The 21,668-nt window shown below is 50.7% G+C and overlaps 1 protein-coding gene and 1 long non-coding RNA gene across 4 annotated transcripts in view; one reads left to right on the forward strand and one right to left on the reverse strand.

Annotated features, from left to right (window-relative positions):
• The window catches only part of ABAT (4-aminobutyrate aminotransferase), a 74,572-nt gene that overhangs the window by 11,156 nt on the left and 41,748 nt on the right, over positions 1–21,668 (forward strand). The window contains exon 1 of one of the 3 annotated variants that reach the window (XM_073214731.1): positions 972–1,079. The exons of the other annotated variants lie outside the window; for them this stretch is intronic. The gene's annotated coding sequence lies outside the window, so the exon portion shown is untranslated. Of the gene's footprint in view, positions 1–971; positions 1,080–21,668 lie in introns of those variants that run through there. 3 annotated transcript variants of the gene reach the window in all.
• LOC140843969 (uncharacterized) lies at positions 923–13,724 on the reverse strand. The gene is made up of 3 exons (XR_012121965.1): positions 12,605–13,724; positions 1,998–6,279; positions 923–1,058 (listed from the first exon to the last, which is right to left on the reverse strand). It is a non-coding gene; the product is annotated as an uncharacterized lncRNA (long non-coding RNA).

The raw sequence follows: 21,668 nt of genomic DNA on the forward strand, positions 1-21,668 counted from the left end.
AGGCACAGGTCCAAGTGGCGGAACCCAGAGACAGGGGAAGGTGGGGTGTGCAGAGACTGGGAAGTGAGCAGGGCCAGGGCTCAAGGCCTCGGAACCACGTTCAATGGCTGGTTTATGCCAAGAATGGTTATCCTAAGAGAGTAAGAAGAGTCCCTTTGAATCTTCCAGATTAAGGGCCATTCCAAGAGCCCTCTCAGCACCCCTGCGGTTGCTGCTTTGACATCCTCTGGAGTGTCACACAGGTCCCACTGAGTCTCACCCCGCAGTGCCTGGCACCGAGCATTTCAGTTTGCTAGTTGGGGAAGCAACAGGTCTCCCAGGCAGCAGCCTGAGCTCTGCCAGCAGCACCCTCTGCCAGGCACCACGTCAGGCCTGGAACCTACTCTCCCCAGCCTGGCGACTCTGTCCTGCTGTCCGGCATTCCTGGGATGGGCCTGGTGTCAGACACTGTGCTGCGGACTTGAATCATTCCTTCCCGTTTTTCATCATCATCTCTACTGCATGATCTCTAGCTAGTCCCACTGCAGATGAGAACAAAAGCTCAGAAAGCTCAAGTCACTTGCTTAAGGCCACACAGCTTCCAAGGGGCACAAAATACAGTTTCCAGCTCTCTACAGATTTTATTCTCTAAACTTCAGTGGTGCTGTTTTCCTTTTCAAGGTAAAGAGTGGAGCAGGCTGGTCAGGAATTTCACCCGCTTAGGTACAGCATCTAATCAGGATTCTAAAATGTCCGTAGGTCCATTCCCTGAGCTAGGCTGATGAATACCGAGGCCTAAGACCCCTCATCCTGTTCTTGGCACTGCCTTTTTAGTTGGGTTTTGTTTCTTTCTGCACCAACTAGAGTGATTGAGAAGGTTTAGTCAAGATGTAGGTCTGCTGGGCTGTTACAGAATCGGGAGACGGGGAGACAGACCTGTGTAGGCCAGCACTTAAAATCTCATTAAATGAGTCCGTCCCTGTTCCAGGGCGGGAGGTCCAGGCAGAGCCGAGAAGATTGATGTTTTCGTGAATCCAGGCATCTGTTGTGTTCCTTGTGGGCTTTCAAGGCAGGAATTTCTTGGCAAAAGAATGGAAAAGGTAAGCTTCAGGAACATTCAGAGCCTGGAAAGATGGTGTTCTGAATGAGGATTTTGGAATAGGATTGGCCTTCCTCTGTACGGTGGGATAAGTTAGGGAAAAACAACAAAGAAAAACCAGACCACGGATTTCTGTTAGTCCCTCCCTTTGTCAAACCAGGCTCCCGTATAGGCGTGCCTGGCACCTGTTCCCTGAGCACCGCCCCTGCTCGGCAGGCAGTGTCCTGGGTGCTGAGAGTCCCCCCTCTGGGAACCCCAGGACAACTCTGTGATATGTTTTCAGACCCACTTTCCAGCTGAGGGGCCATTACCAAACGTGCACCAGCTCCCCAGGAACTGCGCTGCGACCTGAACTATGCCACCAGAACTGCTTTGCCAAACGCTTGCATCTGGGGCATAGTTCATACATCCCCTCGGAGGAGATGAGGGCCTGACATTGTCCCCTAAGAGTTGTGGGTTCCCACTGGGCAGTTGTGACCCCCCTGCACCCCCCACCACCAAAGCGAGGGCACATTTGACAAGAGCCTGGAGATGTTCTAGGTTGTCACAAGGTCAGGGAGGGTAGGACTCCTGGCTTCAAGTGGGTGGAAGCCAGGAGTGTTGCTCCCTACCCCACAGCGCTCGGGACATCCTTCCACACACGGCAAGGAATTACCTGGCCCCAGAAGTCCGCAGTGCTGTCGTTGAGCACATGCCTTTTCCATCCCCTTCTGGTGTTTTCAGAGGATGTTCTGTAGGAAGTGCAGGTCTAACACCTGGTCCCTGTGATTGGTTCTTACCGGGCTTCTGGGGTTTTCTCCCGCGAGGAGAGCAGGCCCTGGGCTCTGCGTCCAAGTCCGTAAAATGCTTTAGATCCCATCAACAAGGGGGTGCAGCTAAACCCATGACACCTAGCTCAGGATAGATTTTGAAAACTCACCATTCTGAATCCTGCGTTCCAGGGCATTGCCAGTGTTGCGGTCACCCCTGTGTCGATGGGGGTGTTGAGAGAAAGGACCCCTCCATCGGGGCCTGAAACTCTAAGCACTTGCCGTATATGTTCTTTTCTTTCTCGACAAGGAGAATTTTAATAAATTATTGCCGTTGCTGCCAAACACAGTATGCCAGAGGTCACTACATTGGTCCAGGTGAATTACCTGCATGCTTATCTTGAGCAAACATGCAAGCCCCTCCCCGCCCTCTGTGAGGGCAGTCTGCTACCTTGGCCAACTGAATAAACACCTCCTCCAGTACGACTGAGGAGAGGTGCGCTTGGCTCAGACCTTTGAAGGATCGAAGGTATGTCGTAGGAGATAGTGAATTGTAATTGAATTTCCCCCAGGACTGGTGATGTTTAACCTGGAGAAGGTCATAAAATGAGGCACATGCTCCCCTTCCTGACACTGGGGTTGCTGGGAAGGTCCTGCCCAGGCCCAGCATGGGGGCAGCAGTCACGCCCCTGTGTCCTGCCTCTCCCCAGCTCCAATGAGCAAGGCTGGCTGCAGGGCTCAGGGGTGTCTGCACGTGACGCTTGCCACACTTAATTTTGGGGTCAACCTTGCAAGCAGTGCTGAAGATATGATGGCTGCCCAGGGCTCTGCCTTTAGTAGGGAACTGGGCACACAAAACTGCTTGCCTAGTTTCTGTGAGTTATTGTGTATCCCCCAAGGGAGGTCCTGTCAACACAAACAGGAAACTGAGGCACCGAGAGGTTAAGTACTTTCACAGGATTGTATGCAGGTGACATTTCCATCTTAGGTGATTAAGAGTTCAAGAGCAGCCTGGCCCAGAGAGGCTGTCAGAAACGTAGCCCTGTTCCTTGTCAAGAGCCTCCTATGAGGCATCAAATCGCTTGTCTTCTCTGAGCCTTGTTTTTTCACTCTGTTAAATGGAAGGTTGGACAAGATCTCTGAGGTTTTTATGCAGTTCCGACAGTTAATGAGATCAAGGCTGAGCAATCCCTAGAGTAATAGAAATCTGGCCTTGGGCTGTGTCTGGGCAGGAGCTCCTGGGCAGAGAAGGAAAGAAAACTGGCAGGCCACCACATCCTAACCCTCAGGGGCAAGTTCCAGGTTGGAAAATGTGGCTCTGTGCTGCCTTCCCCACGCGCTGCACTTCCCCGGCCTCCTGCCCAGGCCCAGCGTTTCACACAGACTCAGGCCCAGGAGGCATGTGCCCAGGCTCTGAGCTTGAGCCTCTGCTGCTGGGGACACTGGCGTCCATCCTCTTCGGACCCATGCTGCAGCAGCGCAAGTTTTCCTCGAGAGAACTTGGGTCTCCTCGAGGCTGTGAGAGAGAGTCCCAGCTTTGCTGGGGGACGGCCTTTGCAGGTAGGAAGGGCATGTGACTGCCACATGTTTTTAGGGGCCAGTTGCCGAGTTTACAAAATATTTCTCCCTTGAGTTGGGAGAAAAACTGGAATGAGAAGGAGGTGGCTCATACTGGCTGCAGTAAGAGGCCACACCTCACTCTCTTCCTTTCTGCAGGAGCCAAGATTGTAAAGATTGCATTTCTCCATCTCTGTAGAATCACCCCATAACACCCTGCTCATGATTCTGCAGAAAAGCTAGGCAGCTGGACAGATATGAGTTCCAGTGTCAACTGCTGCTGCTTCACTGTAAGAGTGGGGGTGAGTTTGGCTTAATCTTCTCTGAGCCTCAGTTTCCCCATCTGCAAAACGGCACCCCGTTGCATCACAAGATGTTGAAGAGTGTCAGCGAGCTCTAGAAATCAGGCGGCACAGAAGTAGGTACAGCCTGACCCACCACAGGGCCCTTCTTTGTCCTGGTTTTTCTCATCTGTGGGATGGGAAGTCTCCCCGTGATGGAGCTAAGGTTCAGAACAAGTCACTCTTGGTGAGCAGTTACCGGGCTGACTGAACAGATCAGTTTGCGTCCGGGAGCTCAATTCCTGCCGTCTCCCAAACCGGGGAGTGGACCTGGGCAGTAGACCGTCAGAGAGCGCACGGAATCTCAGAGCGCCAGGCCCGGAGGTACCTCGGAGCCCACCTGTCTAACCAGGCCCCTTCCCTCTGGACCATCCTAGACAAGGACACCCAGCCTGTGGATTGAATCCACTCCAATACGAGGAGCTTTCTTAGTTAATGAGCCAAAAGCGGCCCATTCTGGTTATTTCTCTCGTTTTGTAACTTATCCAAGACTGCAACCACGCACAAGACACAGCTAGGACTTAAACCCAGGTCTCGGGGCACGGCTCGTGCCATAGCTTATGGGCCCTTTCGCCTCTGCCATGTGGGGTCCTGTTGCTGCCTTCCCCCTGCCCAGGACTCTGTGACCGTGCAGGAGGGCTCCCTGGGAGGACAGCCGCCCTCGTCCTCCTCTCGGGAGGTTTGGGAATCAGCACTCCGCCTGTGTCCCCTCAGCCCAGGCCAGCCCTTCTTGTCTGCGATGCTGACCCACCAATGGGACCGTCGGGAGACCTGGGGCAGACCTAAGAAGCACTGATCTTGGACAGGCCAGGCCCAGCTGACCCAAGGCCTCCTACTCTCCCCAGAGGAAGCTGCCGGGGTTGGGTGACCATTTGTTGATTTTAGTTTTTCCTCCCACAAAATCAGCCTGCTGCTCGCATCCCCAGAGGTGTCCACATCCTAAGGACTTACCAACACTCAACACACAATTTATATTGCACGTCTGTAGTGAAACAGGTGAACAAGAGAGGCGAGTGACTTGCATTCCAGTATGGGGAAACGGCTGCATCAATCACCAAATGAGAAAATGGTGTAGGGCCACAGGAAAATAAAATTCGGGGGTGTGAAGCCACAAGAGCCAAGGAAGGCCTCTCCAAAGAGGTGATATTTGAGCTGGAGAAAGTGCTGACTCCTCAGAGATGCGGAAGCACGTTCCAGGCTCCGGCCAGGCAGGGGTCACTGAAGGTGCCCGGCCCAGGCCCGGAGACTTGGAGGTCCTAGTGGGAGCTTGGGTTTTCTTTGCTGTTACACACCCTCGGCAAGTAAGCAACCAGGGAGCGATGTGAGCTGTTTCACTTTATAACGGTTCCTCCAGCCGCCCCGTGGAAGGCGACTTGAACAGGAAGCTTGGAGATCACTTAGGAGGCTCCTGTGGGCAGAGGTGGTTTGGATTCAGCTGGAGAAGCGAAGAGAGGACGTCCCAGAAATATCTGGAATGAAGTCAGGACATGAGGGGAAGGAGTCAGTGCCTGGTTCAGATCCAAGCCCGTGTGATGGATGTGTCAGCTTGCGGTTTCCTTCCCTCACGTGTAAATTTGAAATTGGAGGAGATGACAATCTGTAAATTGGGGAGATGAGAGCAGTACCTGTCTGATGTGATTCTTGTAAACATTCGTTGAGAGAATGCACTTGCTTCCTAAGGGCTAGTGCACCACAGACCGAGTAGCTTGAAATGACAAAAAGTATTGTCTCATGGTTCTGGAGGCTGAAGTCCAAAATCAAGGTGCCAGGAGGGCCGTGCACTCCCTCCGAAGGCCCCGGGCCTCCTGCTTGTGTGCCTGAGCGCTCCCACTGCCAGGGGGAGAACGAGGGGGCCGCTGAGCTCAGAGCTCCCCTCCGCAGTAGCTGTGCCCCCTGTCTCACCCTGGGGTTCCTGAACAGGTGAGAGGAGAGCCAGGGTGGCCAGAGAGGGGGGCAAAAGGGAGCAGAGGGCCTGGCCATGTCATCTCTCCTTAGAACCACCTGGTAAGGCAGACCGGACCCTTGATCTCGGGAAGCCGGGGTTCAGTTACCGGCCGGCACTAATGGGCTGTGACTGAAGGGGTCAGTATTTGAGTCAGAGCAATGTGGCATAGAGCCTCACAAGGACTCCCCGCCTCAGATGGTCCCACAGTGCTGAGACCTGGGCAGAGCCTCTAGACCTTCAGGGCTGCAGACAACAGCTGATTACTCTCTCCCCCACTTCTGGGGCTGCCTGGCCTGGGCTTGGCTGGGTGCCCCGGCCCGGGGTCTCCTGCAGCAGTGGGGCAGGCGCAGCCAGGCCGGAATCATCAAAGAATCAGCGGGACTGGACGTCCAAGGCGGTTGCTTCACTCGCAGACTTGGCTCCCGGTGCTGCTGGCCTCTCTCTTTCTCTCTCTCTCCATGGGGTGTCAGCCTCGAGGACCCCCTCGTGACTTGGGCTTCTCAGAGTGGTCGCTCTCCTGCGGAGGCCGGCCGCCAAGAGGCAGGATGAGGCAATGCCTGGAGCTGGCATGGTGGCACTTCTGCCGTGTTGGTTTATTCTCTGGCAGCTCTATGGAGATACAATTCACATATTGTACAGTTCACCCATTCAGCATCCAATTCAGTAGGTTTGGGTATATGACATTATTAACATTTTATATATGTAACAAAATTTGTCATGTTGGTCATTTTTAAGTGTACAATTCAGTGGCATGAATTCCATTCCCAGTGCTATGCAACCATCACCACTATCTAGTTCCAAATATTTTAAATCACCCCAAACAGAAGTTTCTGCAACTGTTAAGTAATAACTCCCTTTTCCCTCCTCCCTCCAGCAACTGGTAACCTGAAATCTACCTCCTGTCTATAAATGGGCCTATTCAGGATATTTCTTTCAAGTGGGTCATATGTCATACGCTGTCCTTTTGTGTCGTTCATTTACTGTACTGTCTGCAGGGTTCATCCATGTTGTCACATGCATAAATACTTTATTGCTTTTATGGATCAGTGTTTTGTTGTACGGATAGACCACATTTTGTTCATCCACTCATTCATCAATGCATACTTGGTGTTTCCACTTGTTGGCTGCTGTTCATAGTGCTGCTATGAACACCAGCATACAAATATGTTTCAGTCCTTGCTTTCGATTTTTTACAGTATGTACTCAGAGTGGAGGGGAATTCCTGGGTCGTACGGTAATTCTGTGTGTAACTCTCTAAAGAATCACTGACCTGTTTTCCACAGGGCATCATATTGTTTTGGTCAAAGCAGGCACAGGGCCTCCCCAGATTCAAAGGGGTGGAGAGAGAGCCCCCACCCCCAGCTCCTGATGAGGGGGAGGGCAAGGTAACAGAGACAAGATCTGTAGGAGAGGACATACTGTCAGCCGTTCTTGGAGCGTGCAGCCTGCTGCGCTGGGGACCGGCCACTTCCTTTATTCCCTCTCTTTGTGAATACTTGTTGATAGGCACCCTGTAGCGAGCACCTTACCGGGGCGAGGATGCGTGTGCAAGCAGCCTGCATGTGTCCTTGCCCTCTCAGAGCTCACGGTTACTTGGAGAGGCCCCTTAACGAAAATGATGCAATTAATTTGGGGCTCAGGGTGGGAGCTGGATTTTCTTGATATTTTCTCTCTCTCTCCTTTTATCTTATTTTAAACTGATGAATAACTTACTATAGTGAACCACACCAAACTTAAATATACAGCTTGATGAATTCCTCTGTGGGAACACCTATGGGGCCAACACCCAGGTCACGATAGACTATTCCCAGCCCACAGAGGGTTTCCCTCTGTCCCTTCCCAGTTAATAACCCCCAAAGGGTAACTCCTACTTTGCATCAGTCAGCAGAAATCACCTTTGCTTATTTTGTACTTCATATGAATGGCATCAGGCATTTCCCTCCACCCTGTCCATGAAATCCCATGATTAATTCTGTAATTAGAAGTTGGAGCGAGGGCTGTGAAGGAAACAGGCACCATGTCATGAGAGCAGGTAGTGACGAGGCAGAGCCGGGCTGGAGAGACCACATCAAGAGCGGTGACAGAAGAGCTGCCTGACTAAGTGCTGGCTCCGCTCCAGGCCCCGCGTGGCTCTGCCAGAGCAGAGCGCTCATGCCCCCTCTACAAACTGAACTCCCCTTGAAAGGGAGTGACATGGATCACCAGTCTGCTTTTAGGAAGACAGGACAGATGTGTAGTTTCAAAGCTTTGAATGCCTAGATCAAAGCTCAGCAAACTCTTTCTGTCAAGGACCAAATGGGTAATATTTTTGGCCTTGCAAGCCAGGTGGTTTCTGTTACAGCTGCTCTGCTTTGCCATTGTAGCATTTAAAGCAGCCGCATGGAGGAGTGTTTCAATAAATCTTTATTTTAAAAAATCAGTGACCGGCCATAGTTTGCAGGTCCCTGGCCTGGAATTCAAATCCAAGGGCAGCAAAGCCTCAGAATCTCCTCTTCTTTGCTGGCCCTCTGTGGATTCCAGATTTCTCTCCGAGCTTCCCTTCCCTCCGCTGTGTTGGGATGAGCGGAGAAGTTTTGCTTTGTGTCAATTAAAGATGCACCACGTTGCCTGCCTATGTTGACCTACTTTCAACTTGTTAAGTATTTCCTGGGGATTGGAATTCAGTTTGGCCTGACTCAGTGCCAGAAAACCGTGTCCCTTTTTGTACTCCACTTAGAAGCTCGTCTCCTCTTTCCAGCACCTTCAGAAACCAAACCGAACATGGATCAATTTTCAAGTGCGTCTGGGTTCTCTGCTAATGCCATGTTATGCCAAGTTATTCAGTAGTTGTTTTCCTATAATCAAATGTCTAGACACATTCGGCTGCTGTCAACCGAGGCTGCTGTCATTCCCTGTCATAGTTTCTCTCTGTGTATTGTCTGAGAAAGCTAGAGAGGCTTCTTCCCTCCAAACATTTGAAGAAATGAATAGTACAGGTCAGTAGAAATGATTGAGAAAATACAAAAAGGTAGAAAAAAGTAGATGGCCACTCTATAGACCCTTCGGTGAGATAAAACTGTTGAACAGAAAATACACTTCTTTCTGGCCTTCCTTCCTCAGGTATTTGTCTGCGGTTTTGTTTTCGTGCCTCTATGAAATGATGGCCCTACTGCATATAAAATTTGTATGGTCTTTTTTTCTCTCATCATAGTGCTTTGAAAATCATTTCCTTGCCTTCTTATGTGGTGCTTGGTAAATAACTCGGCTGTTGTGTCACACCGTATTTGAGCTGTCCTCTGCTGTTGGTGCCACTGTTTTCAGCTGTCCACTCTTCTCAAGGACACTCTTCTAATTTCTAGAGTAATTTAGAATTTTTTGCACTCGCTGCATTTCTGGAGGTGGACTTACTTGGGTCAAAATATTTAATCTCTCTTTCTTCCTTGTGGATACATTGCTTTTCAAAAGGGTTGGACCCAGGTACTCCCTACCCGTGTCTGTCTGGAGAGCCAGGGCTGACGTTCTGACTCACACATGAGGTCAGAAGGGCCACGACCAAACTCCAGATTGATTAGTTGGTTGGTTGACTCTTCCTTCTGGGTCTCATTTCAAACAGAGGAAATTGACTCCCCATCTAACGTGCACCCTCAATTTCTAAAATAGTTGAAAGAGAAGAGCAGCTTTACAGTTCCCGTGGCAAACAGTGCCATTTCCTGTGTATCACCGTGTACCTGTGCCATTTGCCCACATTTCTTGGCAGAGCCTCTGGACCCTGTGAATTAAGACCTTGCACACAGTAGTCTATCAATAGTTTTTTTCTAATTGTGTCATTTGGGGAAGTTTCTTTTCTTCTAAGCCCTCGGGTCTCTCATCTGTCAAATGGGTACAGTAAGAATTCATGCAATAGATATTGCATGTGTTCATCCTGTGTGCCAGGCACTGTGCTGTCTGCTGGGGACACGCTGCATCTGTGGGGGCTGGGGAAGGGCATGGAAGGCATGCATTGAGCAGATACTCCACAAATAAATGCGTAAGTGCAAACTGAGATAAGTGGAAAGAAACAGTGACAGAGAGCTATAAGAAATTACAGTGGGATAGCTATATTGCCATGAGAGTAAAAAAGCTTTTCTGAGGATGTAAACATGGGATGTTTGAAACCTGAGGGATTCATGGAAGTTGGCTGAGCAGGAATGAGGGAAGCAGTCCAGGCAGCAAGAACAGCCAGTGCAAAGGTCCTGAGGCCACAAAGCCCTGCACTTTCTAGGAATCAGACGCCAGAATGGCCTCAGAGAGTAAGCAAAAGGCAGAGTGTGGCATATGAGTCAGGAGGGGTAGGCAGGCAGGGGCAGCCTTGGGCAGCATCTCGGAGGCCTCTTGACAGGCTAGGAACCACTATTGAGCTGGTAGGGACAAGCTGAGGGTATGGGAGCTGGAAGGTGGCCCTGTGCCTGCAGCTGTCCTGGTGAGAGGTGAGTGTGGTGGCCCAGAGAAGGAGGTAGTGGAAATGAGGGGGAGAAGCAGATGAATTAGAGACATAATTTGGTGGCAGATTAGGGGTCCCTTTCTCCTCCCTGCTCTGGTTCTGTCCTCGGGCTGGCAACCAGGTAATCCCGGTTGTGTCGTGTTCCAGAAGTGAGCACTCACATGGGCTCAACTTTCATGCCAGTTTGCACGAAGCAAGAGGGAAGCCTGGCTTTCTGAGGCAGAGCCGTACTCTGGAACCAAAAAGCTGGCCAGACACAACTCCAGTGCATCCTAACCAGGATGTAGGGAGCCCCAAGTCATGTAACTCTTGGGCTTTGAACAGGATCATTTCAGGACCAATCATAAAACCACCACCTCCGTCCCCACCCCCAGTAAACATGGCCAGTACTTCCATGTCACGGTCAGGTCAGATGTGGCCTGAGCGGATGGAGCAAGCCGGAGCCAGCTGGCCTTACCATGTGCCACCTTCTGAAGGAGTGAACCCCACTGTGCTGACGGGGAGCTGCTCTGGGGGCACAGAGACCTGCGCCTGAGGGAATCCCTCTAATGCACATCCCACCAAGGCAGAGGGAGGCGCTACGGCTGGCTAGTCAGTGTCTGGTCTATGATCAATTCTTCAGGCCCTTGTGCTGGTACGAAGTTCACAGTGCCTTGCGCACTTTTAAATGAATGCTTAAACGAGCGTATGGACTGATGAATCAGTTTGCTTAAAATTCAGTGCCGCAAGTCAAATCCTTTTCTCAGGAGTTTGATTTTTACAGACCCATGTGCCTGACATGTTGTAACAGGATATTTGGCATTCGTTGGTGGCCACAGGAAGGGCCAGGTTTCCAGGGATGAACTCTGATTCAGCTTTCAACCAACTCTTCAGGTCATTTAGCTCCATGGCCTTGGATGTGGACCCTAAACTGCCTGAACTTCAGTTTTCTCCTGAGAGCACCTGCTTTCCACAGCCATGAGGATAAATGGAGTCAGTATTTGTGAAAAACTTGGAACAGGGCCAGGTATACAGCAGGTGCTCAATAACTGGTGGTCAGAATCATTATTAAAGCTTTAGCTCCTTCCAGGTACAGGTGGCCCAGGTACAACTACTTCTCCAGTAAGCCACGTGTGGCTCCTCGGCACCCAAAATGTGGCTACTCTGAACTACACCCTGGGCATGAAGTACACATGGATTTCAAAGATATAGTTTGACAAAGACTATTAAACCTCCATTCGTTCTTATACATGTCGAAATGATGCTTTGTACATATCGGGTTAAACAGAACATACAGCTAACATTAATCTGTTCCGGGTTCTTTGTAAAGGAGCTGCATCTGTGGGGGCTGGGGAAGGGCACGGAAAGCATGCATTGAGCAGTTTAGCAATGACTTGGGTGTGCTGTTTGCACCTCCGTCACCACACTAGACCTTCAGAACGGCCCTTGGAGGGGAGTCAGCCCCTCAGAAAGCAGGGAGACAGAGGTGCAGGAGGCTTTCAAGCTCTGAGCCAGAACCAGACTCAAGTTTTTCCTGTCAACCTGTTGTGCTCCCCAAGACTTGCCAAGCCTCCAAAGTGTGTCCCAGTTTTACTTTACCCTCCAGTTAGATGGCTTCCACAAGCGTCCCCCAGACAGGAGAGATGACCAGTGCCTGGTCCAGCCCACAGCCTGCAGGGTGACCTTGCGTGATAATGGGGCTTCCCTGCTGTGTATCAGTAGGGACACTCGAAAGGCAGGCAAGGTATTCCTGGTGCCTCTGTGGACTCCAACCTGATGGAGAACTATTGTCACTTGTGACAGAGAAGAGGCAGCTCCTAAAGCCATGTCCCCTGGACATACTGGTACCTATTTGTGTCTCAGACCAACATGACACCCACCTGTAAGAGTGGGAGATGTTGCACTAAACATGCCCCATTGCAACTTGCTTGAAGTTAATGCGTCAGGCACTTTCTCATGTCAGTGCATAAAGCACAGGCTAATTCTCTTTATTAGATAAATGCTATTCTGTACTGTGGGTGCACCAAAATTTGTTTGGCCACCTCCTTCTGATGGGCATTTAAGTTGCTTTCAGTTCCAATCAGCGAGACAAATTCCTTCAAGCTGAATTAAGCTGGGAAAAAATGGTTGGTGCTGAGCGCCGGAGAGGGAGTAGGTGTGGTGAAGGGGAGACCATGATTTTAGCTGAGAACACGCTGAGCTTAATATGCAGGACCTCCTGTTGGAGGCAGCTACTGGACTAGGGAGGGAGAGGAGGGAAACGGCATGGTGAGCCATTCGTGGAAACCAGGAGCATGCATGAGATACCCCAGGGGGTGCATCGATGGATGGGTGGGTGGGTGGCTGGATGAATGGCTGGATGACAGAAATCTAGATTTTATTCTATTTAGATTGGACCATATGAAATTGCTGTTCTTGTTCAAAAATCATCAGATATTTAACTTTACTCAGACTGTGGTATTTGAAGGGGAAAGGGTACTGGTGTCTGCAATTTACCTTGAGACGCGTCAAACACGGAGAGGGTAAACGGATGGAGATACAGAGGCAGATCCGAGATAAAGCGCTCATGGGAACGGCGTCAACAGCGGAAGCCGGGCGCTGGTGTATGTGTGCTCACTGTCAAGTTCGACTTTGCCCTTCATTGGAAATTCGTATACTAAATTCATGGGACGTATTTTTCAGTGGTCAGATGTTGGCAGTTTCATACGGTCTCGCTTAATACTGCTCATTGTGCAAGAGATCCTTCCGGGTTCCCATTCTGGGGCATCAACAGATCTGCCTTCCAGCCCCCCGGTGGCCTTCTCCCTCCCCGAGGTGGGGGCTGGGGGCCGGCATCTCGCCCTCCCAGAGTTCAAGCAGAATTGCCCTACGTGCTGATTACCGTGCCGAGTTCGCTGGTATCTGGCTTGTAATAATTACAGATTTCCTCTGTGATTTGATCCCATTGGTTGCCACGGCAACAGCGTAATAGCTCAACTGAAGCGCTGTCACGGTGATTTAGAACCAACCCGTCTCTGGGGCTGGGGGCCCCCACCACCTTGCCGTCGTCATGGCAGCTGATGAGCAGCACGTGACCAAAAGCTCTGTGTCCCCCTCCCCCCTCCCCCCAACCTTGTGACCATGTCCACTTCCTCTTCTGGACCCCCACTGGACAGGCGTTGACCCCAGCTTGGGGCTCTTATGGGGGGAGGGAGCTAGAGCGCTCGGCCCCCCAATCTCCTCCAGGCAGGGGATCAGGGGGATTGTCAGGGCCGGAGCCGCCCCTCTGCCCGCTCCCCAAGGTCTGGGAGGTGACTCAGCGCCCCTCAGAGCCCCTTCCAGGCTGCAGCCATCTCATGAGCTGAGCAGCCGCTGCCACCAGGAGCATCCGGGACGCCATGAGGAGTCTGGAGCCTTGGGTCTCTGCTTCCTGAGCCTGTTAGAGAGAAATCTAGGAAGAGACCCCTGGAATGGGACAGGGGAGGCAAAGAGCCCACTTCAGAAGGTCCCTTGGCAGGTGGCTCACCTTTCCAGCTTAAACCGAGCTGGACTTAAAACATCTTTTTAAAGATCTCGTGTGTTTTCTATTTTTCTCTCTCTGATTTTCATTCTCCTTTTTTCCAGCTCTGTCTTTGTTTCTGTGTGCATCTGTCCATTTCTGTCTGAAAGTCTCTGGATTTCTGAGGCCGTCTTTCAGACTCTCGCCCGCCGCCCCGCCTCACCCCCTCCCTGATCCTCTGCCTCTAGCACTTGCTGGGAACCAGCTGAGCGCATCCCTTTCCCCAATCTGCTCAGCTTCCGATCCTGTCCTCCCTGCTGCGCCTGTGCCCATGTCCTGGGGACTGCCAGCAAGTCGGGAGCATCCTCCCGAGCGGGGGGCTGGTACCCAAGGCACCTCTTAGGATGATCCAGCTGGTCACGCCCCTGAGGCTCCGCAGAATGGCTTAGAGGAGGCATTTTAAGCAGGCCGGAGCTGGGCTTGCTGCAGGACCCTGCCTACCAGGCTCTGTGAGTGCAGACGTGTGTGTGTGTGTGTGTGTGTGTGTGTTCTCATACATTTGCATGTATCTGCTGGCATGTGGAGATGTGTCTCAGTGCATGTCAGTGACTTAACTGTGGTATTGTGCAAATGTGTGTGTACTCGTGCACGTGTGCAAGTGCACCTGTGTGTGGCTTTCAGTCTGAAGGACACACAAACGTATAGGACAGATTTTGCAGGGACGCTTTGTGGAGAGAGCAAGGGGAAGAGCCCCTTTAAAGGGTATTAAAGCACTAGAACCAGGAATTTGTTTTGGCCAATAGGTGTGTGGACCCACTTCTGCATACATTTGCTTTCTGGTCGGGAAATGAAGTGAGGGTCACCTTGAAAAGGCACTTGTGCCACCCCCAGATAAACCCTTCCTCCCCATTCTAAGGGCTAAGATAGCACACACACCCCATTCTCTTGGAAACCCAGGAGAATGTAAAGCTCAGAAACACGTGATGGGGACACTTTATGTCTTCCGTCCACCGACAGAGTTTCCAGGAAGAACCTCTCGGCGAGATTCTGACAGCCTGGCTGGTTCGTGCCAAGAGCAAGGCTGAGGAAATTCTGGACTGGGACTCCCCTTTGCGGCTTTCACTTCTATGGCCCATTAGAAGTTCATTTCAAATTTTTTCATGAAAGCAGGCATGCCCCAAGAGGGGACAAGGAGAAAGCAGGCTTAGAAAGCAAAATGTCCTTCGCAGGGCAAAATGTGGGCATCCTGATGACTTGCTGTTTAAGAGCCCTAGCCACGCCACGCCTGGAAGGGAAATCTTTTGTGCCTCTCCTGTCCCTATTTGGGAGACTCGGCAGCCAGTCGCTCTGGGTGAATGCTGACTGGGGCCTGGGCACACCCTTGGGGAGAGGATGGACTCAGGGACAAGGACCAGCCTCAGGACAGCTCCAGTCCAAGTAGGAACAGACCCTGGGCATATGGTGCGGTACCCTCACAGTCAGGCCTTGCTGCCCCTTATGATGTCTCTAAGATACCACTCCCATTCTCCTAGGCTGTGGCCTCTGCCCTTTAGCAGCCCCACCATCTTGGGCTCCTGCCAGGGCTCTAATCACCTTTGAACGTCCTCAGTCACTGCTCCCAGAAAACCTTTACCTTCTACCCAAGTAGGGAGGATTCTGTTCGCCCTCCTCCACCTGCCCCCAAACACCCTGTGCCTCTAGCATCAGGTACCCTACAGACCTCTGTCTCCAGGTGCCCATGAGCTGCAGTTTATTTTACAATATCACAAGCAAATGCAATCAGTGCTCCCAGGGTGGGGCCTGGAGCACAAAACACTGCCACAAAGGACGTTTTGGGGACAAGTGGGGAATTTGAATATAGGCTTTCTATTAGATAATAGTATTATATCGAAGGTAAATTTCCTGAGCATGAAATACCTTGCACCTCAGATCATGTGTGCTGAGGTTACAAAGGAGAAAGTCTTGTTCTGAGAAGATACAGGCTAAAGAATTTAGAGAGAAAATTCTGAAGTATCTGCAACTAACAATTCAGAAAATAGAACAGAAAGAGAGAGTGGGTACAAATGTGGCAAAGTATTAACAATTGGTGGTTCTAGGATTATGGGTGGTTGTTGAGCTATGCTTGCATTTTTTCTGTGGGTTCGAATAGTTTTGAGTGCCCGCTACATGCAGAGCACAGTGCCTAGCTTTGTGCACAGACCGTCTCCTTTAGTCTCATTGAATCTTCAGGGCAGCCTGGAGATGCGGTAGCTCCATCACACCCAGTTTTCAGTTGAGAAAACAGAGGCAGACCTAGAACGAAGCCCAAGCCAAAACTCGCATTATTCCACCACCCCACGGCCACCGCCCCCAGCCCTGTTACTGTGAAATTCTTAATGATAAGTCAACAGTCTTGTACCTCTAGTAGAATCACTTCTGGTTTGAGTCTGAGCGACTTCAACCCTTTACTGTGGTGTAGAGGTTAAGAACGCTGGATCTAGAGCCAGTCTGGGTTTGTGTCCTGGCTCAGCTACTGAATGGCTGAGTGCCACTGGGCAAAGTCACTTAACCTTTCTGCGCTCCCATTTCCTCCTCCTCCTTTCTTTTTTTTTTTTGGTTGTGTGTGTGTGATTCTAAGAGTGGATAATTATTGTAACTACAAAGGTTGCTCTGCAAACCAAAGGAGCTCAGCACAGGGTTTGTCCCAAAGTTAAGTGGTCAGTCAGTTTTGGCGGTCGCTGTCATTGTTACTCTTGTTCTGGTAACCCCGGCGCCCTCCCCCTTGGCCAGTGATGGATACACTGGAGGGTCCTTCTCTTCTGCACCCAGGGCAGGCTTCGCAGGTTGGAGACCTGGTGGTCACATAGGACCCTGCACTCAGAAAAGCCCCAAACATGGTTAATACTCTACTGGCACCATCTGGAAATTCTTAATCATTTTTTGACAAAGGGCCTCGAATATTCACTTTTTTGCACAAGGTCCCCCAAATCACATAGCCAGTCCTATCTGCACACCATTTTTATCAGACCCCATTGGGAGTAACTCGTAGGCTTAAATACTTGTTACTGCATCACAGCTCAGACAAGCCCAGGCAGCCAGTGGAAATCCAGTGGATCAGATCGTTCATTGCTTTAGCCACACTGCAACCTGGACACAATACGTCAGCCCACATTGTCCAGTATGGCACCTGCTGTCCACGTGTGACTGTCAAGCCTGTGAGATGTGGCTGGCCCAAACTGAGATGTGCTGTGAGCATCAAAATTCACATCAGATTTTGAAGACTTCACACAAAAAAAGAAAAAGAATGAAAAATATACTATTGATAATCATCTTGATTACATATTAAAATGATTATATTTTAAATATGCTGGGTTAAATAAGATACATTATTAACTTTGCCTGGTTTTGCTTTTTTAATGTGGCCACTAGAAAATGTAAAACTACTTATACAGCTCACCTTCAAGGCTTGCATTATATTTCTGTTGGACAGCGCTGCCTTAGACCAAATTATCTGTTATTTCAGAATGACCTGTGGATCAACTTCCAGGTTATTTTAACCAGACTCCAGCCCTAGTGCTCTAGCCTAGACCCAGGTCTTCCCCAAAAATCCATCAGGCACCTCTCTCTCTGGGGTCATTGCTGCTAGCCAGCTATTTTTTTCTCTTTCTGATTTGTATACCCAGATTGTTGGTCAAGTGGCCTAAAGGTATTTGCAAGAAAGCATAGTGGACAGAAAGAACCTTGGAACCAGACTGACTTAGGAATTCAAAGTCCCAAGTCACCTGTTCTTCGGGGGATGAGCTTGGGCATGCTACCTAACTTCTCTGCACTGATGCACAACAGCGTTCGATTTAGGGTCTCGTGGACCTGGTTGTGATTTCTGGCTCTGCAGCTTATGAGCTATGTGACACGGGACAAGTCACTCACCCTCTTTGAATTTCAGTCTGATCTGTGCAGTAGGGTTGATTTAAGACTGTTAGCATGAAGTATGGTGAAGCAGAGCAAATGCCTAGCAGCTGGCACATAGCAAGTGCATTCTTAATCCCAGAATCCTCAATGACATCAATATTGCCCCCCAAAGGGTACGAGTTGATTCATGGGAGACAAAGAAAAAATCTTACTGTTTATGAGGAAAGCGCAGGTTATACCTACAGTACATAATCAAATAAATAGTATAACTTGAGGATTTAAATTTTCATGGGAGATTTGTCTAAAATGAGTTCTTAGGAAGATGATAATGAAAAAATGGTGAGAAACATTGTTTTAATCTGATGGACAAGATTCAGAGACAGACTTTCCACTATCACATCTGATGACAAGGCTGTTTTTTAGCACCTGCTATTGCTAGGCACCCTTATGGGCCCTGGGAACAGGATGGTAAGCAAACACTGCTCTCCAGGCCCAGGCTGGCCCAACCTAGCCTCTGAGGTCCTGGGGCCAGCCCCTCCCTCTGGGCGGGCACCCCCTGTGGACTCCTCCCGAGATCTCAGCTGGGGACCAGGACTTAGAGGCCTCCTCATCCCACCTCCTCCCTGCGGGACTGCCCTCCATGACTCCCCTGCGAACGGGTTACTCAGGTGGGTTACTCAGGTGCGCCGTAAAGGCCTCCTAGGAAACACACCTGCTCAATCAGGGCCCATAAATGCGCCAAGTCACAGAGCCTTAGACGTTTGCCTCAGGCAGCTGGGAACAGCCTCTTGTATTTTGCTCGTTTTGTGTTTCTTTCCCCACCTTGGTGTTAATAGTTCCTTGGAATGAACACGGAAGAACCCAGATAGGGAGTGTTTATAAAATCGCTCAATGTTTCTGGGTCCTGTGGACCAGGAGTTCACACACTTGAAAAGCCATCCTCAGAGCAGACTGCAAGAAGGGGGTGGTCTTTGTCCTGAGCAGGTGGGGTGGGTCCTCAGTCCTCTTGGTCGCCCTCCCTGCCTCCGCCCCCGCCCAAGGGCGTGGAGAGGAAAGGGCTGTTGCTGTGGTGATCACAGGACCCAGGCTGCCACGGGGACCCCTGGCTGGGGCATTCAAGTGGTGGAGTGGGGCAAAAATGTGCCGAGCCATGACGTGGTGCTGGGGGTGTGAGACGAAGCAGTCGCTCGGGATCACGTTAAGCTGATGCCCCTCCTCATAGTGTGACCTCATCTCTGTCCTCTCTCCCTTCCACCAGGGCAGAAGGCAGAGACTCTGCTGTCCGGTTCCACCACCCCCTTAGGATGTAGTACTGCGTCTTCTGACAGTAGGCGATCTGGAAATACTGTGCCTGACAATGAATCCACGAATGAATGAATGAATGAATGAATGAGTGAGTGAATAAAGGAATTTCACAGGCTAAAGGGAGAAAGAGAGATTATCACATTACAGGTGAACTGGAAAAGAACACAGATGACATGAACATGGCAAATGTTGACAACTGTTGAAGATACATGGTGGGTAGAGCCACGTTCATTCTGTGTATTTGAAAATTTGTATTAAAAAAAAAGAAGTTGGGTTGCTGGAGAAATACAGATGAGTGGCATGGAACCCTGAATTTGAGAGTCAGGAAGGCTTCCTGGAGGAGGTGGCTAGAGGTATGCTCCAAAAAGATGCGCAAGAGTTAAGGGAGTGTAAACAGAGGCGAGGGTGGAAAGGACTTTCCAACACTGCCACCTGAGAGAGGGCCAGGAGGCAAGAAAGAGCAGAAAGTGAACCGGTCAGTGTCAGCAGGCAGGGAGGGGCCAGAGACCCAGGGAGACCTGTGTACCCAGGCAAGCAGCTGGGCTACTCCTAGGGAGTAGCAGGGAGCCAGGGAATGTTCAAGAAAAGTCAGCTTTGAAGTGTGAAGAAATAAAATGCTTTAATTAAAGGTCTTCTCTTTCCTCCTGTAGGATGACGAGGGTTTTTTGCATGTCTCCAGTAGTATTCATTTTAGACATTTGCTTTTTCCACTTAGCAAGTTTGTTTTCCCCCAAAAGTATCAAAAAGTCATAAAATAGAGGCATTTTTCCCAAAGGGGAGTAGGGTGGAGAACACCTCCTGATGGAAGCCAAGGAACCAGGTGTTCGCACCCGAATGGGCTCCCCTCCAGTGAGGACTCCTTCCTAGGAGAAATTCCATCACAGTTTTACTTGGCTCTGTGTGGACAAAACACTGGGGAAGTGATTGATTTTAGAGGGGAGGGGGTAACAAAAGTGACGCTCTTCTGGCCTCGCTCGTACATTGATCATCACGAGCGCCCTGTGATCAGCCCTCTTCCCCAGATTTGTATTCCAGCTCCTGTGCTTCCGTGCCACATTTTGCCCTCCAGGCCCCACCTCTTTCACTGAACCAGCTAAACAAGGTATCAGCATGCGGTTAACGGCTCAGGGCTCCGCCAGCTGCCCCCTGGAGTCCCGCGGGAAGACTCCGAGCACTCCCCAAGTGGGCAAAGTACATTTGCACAAACAAGCTGCCAGATGGGGAGGGAGGGCTGGGCACGAGGATCTGCCAAGGCCATCCAGAAGGCCCGACTGTGCGGCCAGGGCCGTGTGATTGACAGCCACTGAGGCCCCGTGGAAAGCAAGGTGTAAGCCTGCCTATGGGGTTGGAGTTGTTTTTGACAAAAGGCCGTGAGTCCGAGTGCTTTTTCATTAACTTGGACCTACCCTTCAGGGCTTTCTGCCCCTGAACATTTAAAAAATGTTTAAAAAGTTGACTAGAAGAATTAGGGGGCTTGAAAAGGTAGGTGAACTCAGCAGATGAGTGTTTAAAACACCCAGGAAGCATTCTTCATTACCTGGAGCTGTCCTAAGTTCCTCCCTGCAAACATCCCACTGGTTGGGATAAGACGACCTCATCATAGAATTTGGGCCTCCGCACCCTGGAAGGGACTGCAGGGACAAGTGTCGGGGTGTAGCGGAAGTGCCAAGTGTGGACCCAGGTGGGGATTGCGCCATTAGGGTGACTGTAGGCACCATGAATGTGTGGCCCGTAGATGGGAGTGTTCAGAAAGGCTGCACGTAACTTGCAGATTGTTCTTGTTCCCATAAGAGATACATGTATTCGCCTGAATTGTCTGAGATTCTGAGCAAGGATTGAAGCCTCCAACCTGGTAATGCACCCAGATCTTGGCCTTCAAGCCCAAAGAGGCCTGGTTCTAATCCAGCTCCACTATCTCCAGCTGTGTGTTCGTCGGCAAGTGGCAAAACCTCTCTGAGCCTATTCTCTCACCCAAAAATACTGCACGAGTACTATCTGCCTTCTGGGATTAGATGAGATGGTATGTGTTAAGCCCTGACTTGTCAGACCTTCACCTATTAAATCGTAGCAGTTCCCTACTTGCACATATAAACGAAAGACCTCTTAAATTACTAAAAAGTCAAGATATTTCCAGGGGACAGTAGGAATACCATCAATCAAACATCACAGCTCTGCTCACCACCAAACTGCTCCCCGGCCACCTGCCCAGCAGACCTTGGAAGAAATGAATGATCCATTTGTTACAAGCTGTGGTATATGCATACTTAGCACTTCCTGGAGTCCTTACAGTAGTTTGTTTTCTCTGAATGGGAAACATGTCCTCTGATCACACTGACCTTGCTTGCTTGTCATTGGCCCTGCCCTGGGAATGCAGGGTCACCAAGAACAGAGCCAGGCCATCTTTGTTCTGTGTGCATCAGTATGCGCAGCTCAGCTCGGGTGCCCTGAGCATGTGGGGAACCAGACACACAGATTCAAAGGTTGGACCTACCGTGGCTTTGGCCGCGGGTGGGGGCTTCGCACTGCACAGCTTCCTTCCTCAGCCAGATGCTGCTCTCTGACCCCTGTCCCCTCGCAGGGTCATCCGTTTGCAGACGCCCCACCCTCAGAGCAACGGCTCTCTGTCTCTGTACTCAGGGGGCCTGCATTCCAAGCCTTAATTGTTCTCCTTCCCTTCACTTTGTTCACAGACTAGCGGGGGACCCACCTTTTGGCAACAACGTGTCCGTGCTCACTGCTCCCTGCATGTGTGATTTAAGTTCGCCTGGGGTGGAGGGGGCAGACCGGCAGGGTCCCAGGTGGGCGAGGACAGCAGGCCTTGCCGCACACCAGCTTCTGTTCTCCCTTGTGGAACCTGGAAGTGCAGGCTCGTAGCAGGGCTGCCGTGAG

The sequence above is a fragment of the Manis javanica genome, chromosome 10 (genome assembly GCF_040802235.1).
Source record: "Manis javanica isolate MJ-LG chromosome 10, MJ_LKY, whole genome shotgun sequence".
Lineage (NCBI taxonomy): Eukaryota > Metazoa > Chordata > Mammalia > Pholidota > Manidae > Manis > Manis javanica.